Below are 10,945 nucleotides of genomic sequence, written 5' to 3'. Positions count from 1 at the left end.
TATAAAACATATTATATAAATTATGATTATTTTGTGGTTATAACTTATAATATATTAAAATATTATAAAATGATTATATGACATAATATGATTATTTTTATTTTAAAGAAAAACAATCATATATATTTATAAGTTAAAAATACATTCAAAAGTGCATAATAACATATTATTATCTATAGATAGTCTAGACTATCTAGAGTGCGTCTGTCTAGACATTCTTGTGGCTAATATTTGACTTTTTTTTTTAATTTTTTGAAAAAGGGTTAAAAAAGGAACCCGAAAACTATAATAAGATACTGCACGTCATCAAGGCACTGGTCTTTGAGTCCGGATTTCTCCTAATCCTTATGCTTTATTTTTAAAAGCATAACATTACTAGCAGTAAATATTTTCTGTATAATAGTGTTTCAAGTAAAATCGTATATTTTCTTTCAAAAATCGACAAAAATATCTTACCTCTAAAAACTTAATTTAAATTTAAATTGTTTTCTTCGCTTAGTGGACACTAGTGGACTTAGTTGGACAGCAAAATAAATATTTTTTACATAAGTCGTTAAAAAACAACATTTAAAAAATATATATTTTTGCTATTCTTATTGTTATTTTTAAATGTTTAATTCTTATTTACTCCAAAGTAGAATATTTTTAAGAGAACGTTAATATAAAAATCGAATTCCAGATGAGTTGTGTTTGAGTTACGAAAGTAGGTATTTATGTTTCTGATGAGTGAAATATGGTTTACATGGTTACCAAGCTATAATATGTTGGTTCACTACTCCGCTCGTCCAATCTTTAAATATTTACTTCTAAGTTATAACTAATAAATTACTATAAATCAAAAATGCATTCTGTCATTCAAAAAGTAAAACCTTAAAGAATGACAACGGTAAAAATAGTAAAAAATATTATTTTTCCATAAATGTTTTGTTTTGTATCGGCTTAAAATTATGCAAAATAAATATTTTCAAAAACTTTAGTTTTTCGTCAAATAATGCATAATGTCTTACGTTAAATTGTTGATCACTACCGGGGCATAATATTTAGTCGTATATCGTATACCTATGCTGCGGTATAGACCATATACCTATAGATACATTGTGCAAATTCTGGCGGGCGCATACCTAATACATTTTCATGTGTAATAAACCATGACGAGCGAAACGATTCGTTTCCGGGGCGGTCGGTCCGGTGTAAACACCCGCGGGGAAAAAAGTAACAGACGGTGGCGAACACCTCTCCACTCCTCCAACACATCCTCACCATTGCCTCCAAGCCACCGTTTCAGTATTAGGTGCGCTACCGATGACGACGACGACAGCACCGCGTGCAGCTCTCTTTAAACGAGCTGACGGGGGAAAAAAACGACCGTACTCGTAGAAAAATCGGAAAATCGCGAAAAACGTAATAACCGTTTTTTTTTTCATTTTTCCGCAGCTTTCCGACCCTCAAAGGTGCATGCCAGTAAACCTGCAAAGGCGGGGTGTTGTTATGCGCACATACCTCTTTATCGTTACGGTGGCGTTAGACATAACACTCCTTTAGATTAAGCCCTATGCCCGAGAACAGTGCTTGGGAATCGGGAACAAATTCGAAAGGGAAGGTAAAAATGTAAAAAAAATGTAGCTACGTTCTTGAATATTTAAATATCTTATATTGGCTAGTTAGATGGGGTATTCATGAATATTTTTTTTAAATAGGAAGAACTCAGCAGTTCTTCCGACCTCCCTCAATCCAAGCACTGTCTACTAGGGATAGTTTAAATAATTATTGCTTAATATACGAGTAACTATGTATTATACTTATATACAAATGTACTGAATCAGTGTAGATCAAGACGTAGTGTGAATTAAGTATATAATATTTATTTAATCTAAACTATAACATCGTGGATAAAATATATATAAATATAATCAACCAATAACGATTTTGTGATAGTTTGCATTATATAAACACAATATGACTTTACTCATTATACTAACACAACTATATACTATATTTATATAAAAAAACGTTTCGCAACGATCGCGGCACATCAAACGGATGTGAACAAATCTGTTTGAGCTACTGTCTTTAATTATTTCATTATTACATAGACATTCAATTTTATGAATGCAGTATATATAAAAACCAAAGCCTTGCTGATCCACCCATATACTCAACCGATCCCCTCAAACACACCATTGCTGTGGTTGGGACGATTAAGATGAAGTGGCAACCGCACTCATTTTTTATAAGGGATGTAGACATTTTTTACGACATTCCCGCAACACCAACATAAAATATAACAAGGAACAAAAATGTTTCAAACATTTTTCACATACCTATTTAGGGCTGCCAACCGGCCGGTATTTTACTTCGATAAACTTATAAAGTCATCGGTTTCCTGTGTGAACCTATCACCGGCCAATTAAAAATCAGCATTTCAAGCTGATCGAAAGTCTTGCAAACGAGAGATCGATATAAATATATTTATTTCGTTTTTGTGAAATTGATTACCCGTCAAAAAACGTACAATCGGAATGACTGGTATAATACATACATTACATTGCAGGTAGGTGTGTACGTAGAAATAAAACACCATGTATTTTTTGTAATTAATGTAGACTTTTGAAGGGATTAAAAAAAGGGCAGGCATCTACCTCTAATTAAGCATGCCTTAAAAAATGCATAATACCTATATTTTATTATTTTTGAATTACCTGTACCTATGTTTACATTTGATGTAAATCAAACATTAAATACAAATTGAGGTAAATTAATTTTTTTATTAGGCACCCTTGGGTGTGTATTTTTCAAATGAAAAGTTGGCAATCCTAGCTTACATTAACAAAAACATCCACGTTAGTATATATTACTTCATCTCATCAAAATGAAATAATAATTCACCGCTGAAGTACCAGTCACTCAGTCACCCACCACCCATGTATTGATAGTGGCGTCGACACGAAGACGTCCCGATTTGAATTTTGGTTATACTGCAATAATTCAGTTTTCAGTCGAGCGTATTACACGAGTATACTCGGGTTCTATAGCACTCCAGTCCGCGGTATATTTTATTATTATATATATATATATAAAGGTTTCCCCGCCCAGAGTCTACATTATAGTATAAGACAAAGAAGCCAATTCAAAAGTGAATATTCAATATCGCGTAGCGTGTATAGAATAATGGGATCTCATTTTATCGTGTCAATTTTTTCCGCACTGTTTAGAAAGCGTCGTGTGCTCCCGCCGGGTGTCTATACAACAGTATAATATAATAGGCGTTGACGAAAAAAATCTGTTTTCACCCTGCACATGTGACCTACCCGCGCATATGTGTAGGTGGTTATGCATTTCAAATCGAAAGATGTTTTCGATGTAAACTGTCCGAGCGAGCTGTGCAACGATACCCCGCCGAGTCATTATATTATATTATAGAGGAGGCTGGAAAAAAAAAAAAACTATAATGTGAAATAATATACATATGCGTATTACACGATGAACCGGCGGGGGTCACTCGCCGCTCGCTTGGACAGTTTAAATCGAAAACATCCTCCGGCTTGCTATATGCAATAACCACCGCGGGGATAGGTCACGGGGATAAAAAAAACCAATTTTTTTGTCAGCGCCTTTATATGCAATATAATAATATGGAGAAAGACCCGCCGGGATCACTCGAGCACAGCACTAAACCTGCAGGAAGAAATTTAGGTACTTACTCGATAAATTAATGATGATGCCCGCGACGGTCACGCGTATAAAAGCGAGAATGATCCGAATAAATAAATTATGCACAACAGTATGAGCTGTACGATAGTGACTCGATGGCATATTCTATATCTGCAGAGCTGCATGGACAAACATCGATAAAGCAATAATAGTTTTGCAGTGAATTTTCTATCTAAGTCACTGTGTATTATATAATCTATAGATATTTATTAAAGTATAAAACTGTATCATAGAAGTACTATATCACTGTTATTATTATTATTTATTATTTTTGTTATATCTTATGGATTATTTAACTTACACTGTAATTTTTAACGATATAAATTATTAATAAAAATTTGAAACCTACGTTAGGTTTATCGTTCAATGTGGATGATCACTTTTGATGTTTCATGTATACACCGTGGGTTCATCCCTAAAATTATCATCAAAAGCGAATCGTGTAAACGTGACTTTACGTTATAACAGTAAAAAAAACCAAGCGAATATCCAAAAAAAAATTAATATATTATTATTAAAAAATCGTATGCGGGACTATAATTTATTATATTATTATATAATGTCACAAAGCCCCCTCTGAGAATATACTACATACAATATAATGCACCTACACACGTAGGTATTATAATAATACCGGGTCGCGCGCACACTCGAAATGCTAAAACACTTTTCCCGCTGCTGCAGTCACCGCCACCGATAACTACACGTCAAGTGCCTATACCCCCCCCCCCGCCGCACACACACACACACACACACAACCACTACATGCAGTGTATGGTGGCTGTAAATAGGGGTGCGACGATTCCGGGAATAACCATTCGTCCCCGTACACGTTGTACACGGTCCCTCGCGAGATTATTATTCGTATCGACGGTGTACATGTGCATCATCATATAATATTTGCACTCGCCCGGGCGGGCTGCTGCTCCGTGTGTATAGGTAGGTAACAACAATAATAATAATTTAATATAATACATTGCATATAGTCGCGGTGGTGTTTGTGCACCCCGTTTTCACTCGTTGTTCGTACACAATCCGTGTAGTATATCGACCGATATGTCGTTGTTCCGTTGGAGTGTAACGCGTATACCTGAGTATGAATATATGATATTATTTACACGCCATACCTGTTTTGTCCCGGTGAAACGACGTCTGATTTCGGCTGCAGGCCCTGCCGGACGTGGTTTTCCAGAGGGAGGTGCCTATAATATAGGCTATACAGGGATGGGCAAGATACATGAAAACAAAGTATCTGTCTACAGATAGTTACAATATAATATAAACTAGATACATCAATTTGTACTTCTATAGCTAAGCATTAAGCCCACTATTCGTCTCCGCAAGAGTCGTTCTCAAACATCCTTAACCATTGAATATTCTCTTGGAGAACACAACACTCATTTAATCAATAACTTTTTCAAAACCTTCGATATTGATACCAAATATAAGGCCAGTTGAAATAACCATGTCAACATAGATATGTAGAAAAATAACATAAACAAATGTAATCACTGTAATTTAGCTAACAAATAACATTATTAATTAATGTAAATGTAAATATAATTGCAGGCTAATGACATAGCTGTTGAAGCATTCATAGTTCATACCCAATAAAGAAAAATATATTATTTATATTAAGTATGATCGAAGTTGTAAACTATAGCATATAAATTATAAAAGCCAAGTGACGACCATTTGTCAGAAACTCAGATAACGAAAACAATCATACATATACACATATACACATATATATATATTATATATATATGAGTACATGACTATATTATGTTTATATCAGCTATTATAGGGGCTCAAATAACATTTGACACATACGACATACCATGACAAAATTGATAGGTATCATCACAGTTGTAATAGTTTTTTCAGTATGCGCATCTCCTTGATTTTTTCTATATCATATATATATATAAATATACGTGTAATGTGTATATTGTATATGATTGACAGACAAATAAGAAGTGGAGAACTGCGATATGGGTGAAGTAAAGAGCGGAGATTGTGTATCAACAAACTGTGATAGTACAAGGAATAATTATTTCTTACAAGACAAAAATGTATTTAAGGTACCGCCCACATCTGACCATCCCTGCTTAGAGACTAGAGGTATATCTATCCAATTCGATTGCAGGACAATTAATTGTTATAATATGTTAAATATCAAATGTTTTATGTCTTATGTTTGACATGTTAAACGAGATTCGTATATAACTTAATACATTATTTAATTTTCACACATAAAAGCTATCCATCATAGAGAGGGGAGACGGTTGCCCCTCCCCCACCCGGACATTGTATGGCGGGAGCAACGATATGTCGATATCGTTAGACCCTCCTGCAGTTTTAAGCTCTGATTCATTGAATATAACAACACATTATTTTTCTATGTGATGCATTTCATGTAGGTAATTACTATAATTTGTCACTGAAATATTTGTACTGTAGTAATATATACCTATATTTAAACTTAAGCTCATTAATACATGATACTGTAGGTACAATGATATATTTTCACTAATTTAACAATTCTATACCTACACAATCTCAAGGACGCTAGATAACGTTTAGACTACATATGGTATAGATTTGTTATTAATAATTTTTTTGTGGGATGGAAGGATATCACTTCCTCCCCACTGTTTATTTTTAAACATAATGGGTAAAACAAATTTACCAAAAAAAAAAACTCCAAGTTACTGCTATACAGTGGACTGTCAATAACACTCAACGACAGGATTGACGATTGAAGATTGAGGACTTGCGTGTTTGTTTTACAATGGTAGTGTTTTTTTTATGTCTGTGATTATTTTTTTCTGTTAGAAGGGGATTGATCCGATAGCTTACTCATGCTTACTCTATTTCCGGTACCAAATCCTATGTATGTTGAACTTTTAAGAGATAAATACATTAAAATATGTTCGTAATAAATGCCACTTTATGTGTCCTTGCCCACCTAGGTTATATTTGAGAAGGATTAAAATAATGTTTTTTTAAATAATTAACTGCAGGACTTGCACTAACTTGCAGTCCAAACTAATGATCACGCTATCGAGGCTTTTTTCTTATTAAAAAAATAAAAATAAAAATAACATGCAGTTGTAAATTTAAATGCACAATGTTCAAATATAAAATATATTACCTACACGTTTATGGTCCGTCGTTAGGTTAGGTATAGAGCGAATATATTTAATATATCTTCACTTTTAAAAAATGTATTGTGATTACAACAGTTAAGTTAAGTGATTGACATATTTTGTTATACTATACCATGTTCATAGGTAATATCATTATAAATTGTAATTATTTAGTATTTTAATGCACGGACTGTGGTTACAAAAATGGTTTGATGTATTATTTAAAATAGTGTGTACAACTTATGGCCTGAGGGTTGCAGGTATGGTTGTGAATGGTGATAATACATAGGTAGTGTTGTTTTACGATAGGCGTGAACGTGGCTGTGTATACACGCAGTATCCAAAATTCTCATCACTTTTTAGTTTTTACAGTATTTTTATTTTTATTACCTCATTGGGACTTGCGTTTGAAAAATCAATAGCCGAATATTTTAATTATAGAAACGACGAAACGATAAAAACGATTAAAATTTAAAAAAAATATTCTTTGTAAATTGTTTTTATTTTTATATTACAAAACTATTTTAAACTTTATATTTGAACGACTAATCCGGTAAAAACTGGAAAAATTCAATACCCACGTATTATAATTAATTTTTGCATTTATTGAATATTCATAGTGGCAACGTATTACGTATATAATATGCGAACACATAAACGAATAGCGACCGGCAATTTTTTTCACTAGCACAAAATAATCAGGATGTGCAGTTCTAAAAATTCCTTAGTTCATCCTGCAGGCTCCGCAGTAGTTAAGTATACAATTGTTAAAGTATCCATTACAACACCGATGTCTGATAAATGAAAATATATGGTTAGGACCAAGATAGGTATTACTGAAATTGTAATTATATTAATTAGGACGTTATAACCGCGCGTGATGTCTCCGTCTTACTAACGACCCATAACATAGCTAATTTATTGTACGTTCACGATAATCCATTTTACTCGGTTATTTTTAAAATAAGAGTGAATCATTTTTTATTACTTAAATTTAAAAGTATGAATAGTATCTAGGGACATCGGTTTTCTTATATTTTAATTTTGACGCAAATTAATGAGTATTTTAAAATTGTAAATCGTAAATAAAATCATTATATATTATGCGTCACTGTATTTTTTCTATTAGACCAGAATATGTTGATGGTTTATGAAAACATTTTTTAACGTTGAAATTTCAATGCGGGGGGCTTCATACACACACACACGACACACACACACATGCCTGTAACCTTCGTCGTCCGACCATCCAAGTAAATATAGGTGTGAGAGACTACATTTTAGTAAAATAATAGTATTACAATTATTTCAATAAAATCACATTATACATTATAGTTTTTTTCTATTAAGTAGAGTCTACTTAATAGAAAAGTGGTTCCCAACCTTTTTGGTACTACGGACCACTATGAGAACTTTCGATACGTCACGGACCACCTCAATTGTATACCTTATTTTTCTTATAAATAAGAATCAATTTTTTTTCACATATTTTAGAATTTTGATTATTATTACATCAATAAAGGCTTTTAATAACATGGGTTTCACTATGTAATATACATTTATAAAGAAACGACCTACTATACACGATTGTCAATAGTTAGTGTTATGCCTCAAAGGAAAATGAAATTATTAAAATATTTTTACATTTTGTAAGTATGGCTCGCGGACCACATGACAATGTCTCGCGGACCACTAGTGGTCCGCGGACCATAGGTTGGGAACCTATGGACTTTGATTCTAGAATATGTATTGATGCTGTGAAAATATTTTTGAACGTTGAATTTTCAGTACGGGGGCCCTACACACTGCACACACCTCTGACCTACACACACATACACTCTCGCCTATATGACCTACGTATACTGTCTAAGTATATAGGTGAGAGAGCCGAGGGACATAATAGGTAGGTAGGTATCATCAGAATTTACATAACATTATTTTCTGGTTATTGTATTTAGATGCACATGCGTGCCACTGCATGGAGAATTGAGATACTTCTCGGCGGTGTAACTAAACTTACTACCTACTTACTACTTACTATTATGCACATTGCACACATTGCACGATCGCATCGGTGTGCGCGTGCGCGAGTGTACTCAAATGAGTGCGTTCACACACGCACGACACACATAATATAATAATAATAATATGTAATAATAATAATATGGGCCGACGTATATTATATTTACACCGAGACCGAGTGTGGTGTGCGTGTGTGCGGCCGTCGGTAAAACGTAACAGTGTAACACATTATTATATAAATAGGGCTGGGACTTATGATATTATGCACCAGAAATGTACGAAACATCATATATATAGGTAAACATACATCTATGCACTTATTGTCGTCATAAGACATGCAGATACGAAAAAAATATAATATTCTTGTTTATTAAATTGAAACAAGCTTAAAAATGTTTAACGCTTATTGAATAATTGAAATAATTGAACTCATTGGTTCATTGTACAATGGCACATTGCATTTTAAATAAAAACAATAATTCATGAACGTTAGAACCGATTTAAAAAAAAAATGAGTACTTTTTTATGTATTGTTCGGACAGTTACATTTGACCATTAAAAACTCGAATGGTACATTTTCAAATAAAAATGCACTCCTAGTTTTCAGAAAATATGTTCTTGAATTGAGAAAAACTATTCGTTCTATATTCGAAGAGTATAAGATCTATACTAATCCACTATACATAGGTTTTCGGTCATAGACGTTAGCATTGTGGTATATAATACACAGAGAACTTAATCTTGTTATAGCGAGCTCAATCGATGAACAATAAAAAATTATCAATTGACCATCAAGTATTGATAATAATTAGACGAAAGGTCAACGACTCATTAAACCTATGAGTAAGAATAAATTAAAAAATAATCGAAATGTAAGTATAACTCAAGTTCTGTAAAATAGTATTACTATTTTTATTCTTCAATATATACATTAGGTATGCATTATAATATTATATTTTTGAAAAATGTTAAAATATCCAATAATTAAAAATGATCCAATTATGCGAAATCAAATTCTGCTCACCAACTCATTAGGCTAAGATTTAAAAGTATCTCTAGCTACTTTTAAAACAATAATAAAAGAAAAAAATTCGATTAATTCGGACCCTTGTTATAATAAATTATCTAAACTGAGGGATCTCAATTTCAATAACTAAATTTAGTTTTAAACTGGGAGTACTGAAGTTAATATATTTGTATATTATGTACTACTTATTTATGTTATTTATATGTTATATAGGTTACTGTTTCCAAAATTGGGAGTACTAAGCCCCCAAACAGAAGTGGTTTTGAAGGGAGGCGATGGGGAGTATTAAAATGTATAACAAAAGTAAAAAATAAAAGCTCTGGCAGTCATCTGCAAGAAGATGAAATCAATTTGTTTTTGCCATGGAACAAATTCGAGCGATTGTAAGATTGAAAATTCCACTGATTATATTATTTTTTTTGTACCTAAATTCCAACGGACACTTCGATTTTTTTATTTGAAAAAATATGGAAGATACCCATGTATACTAAGCAGACTATTTTTTTACCAATTCAATCAGTATCGTCTTTATTTTTAAACTTTCAGTTAAAACTAAATTCGATAGTACATAGTACTATACAATAATTTGTATTTACAATTTTCTTTCAAAACACGTCTCGTACAACGATTGAGTTATAAAAAAATGTTTATTTTTATTTTATTTATTATCGTGTAGACACTTTCGTATCATAATATTATTAATATTCTATTGTTGCGATGTTTAATTCTGATAAAAGCGGAAATACCTATTTTACTACATTTTACCAACCATACCCATTATGCCATACCTATTTTAGTTTGAAGTGTTGGTTTTTTTTTTGAAAATATTTTCGGTTGAGCATTCGTTAATTTTAACCAGTAGAATTTACGTGCCACCCTAAATTCGAACCCTTCCCACCGCTCTATGTTGAAGTCTTTTTCGGAACCGGCCAGAAATCCGCCTGTAAATTGCATAAAACAGGGACGATAAATTGAATGATAACAATATATTATTTTACAGTCGCGCACGGCATGCAACGGAAGGATAGTGAAA

The sequence above is a fragment of the Myzus persicae genome, unplaced genomic scaffold, assembly GCF_001856785.1.
Source record: "Myzus persicae strain clone G006 unplaced genomic scaffold, MPER_G0061.0, whole genome shotgun sequence".
Classification (NCBI taxonomy): domain Eukaryota; kingdom Metazoa; phylum Arthropoda; class Insecta; order Hemiptera; family Aphididae; genus Myzus; species Myzus persicae.
Note: the sequence above shows the minus strand (reverse complement) of the source record.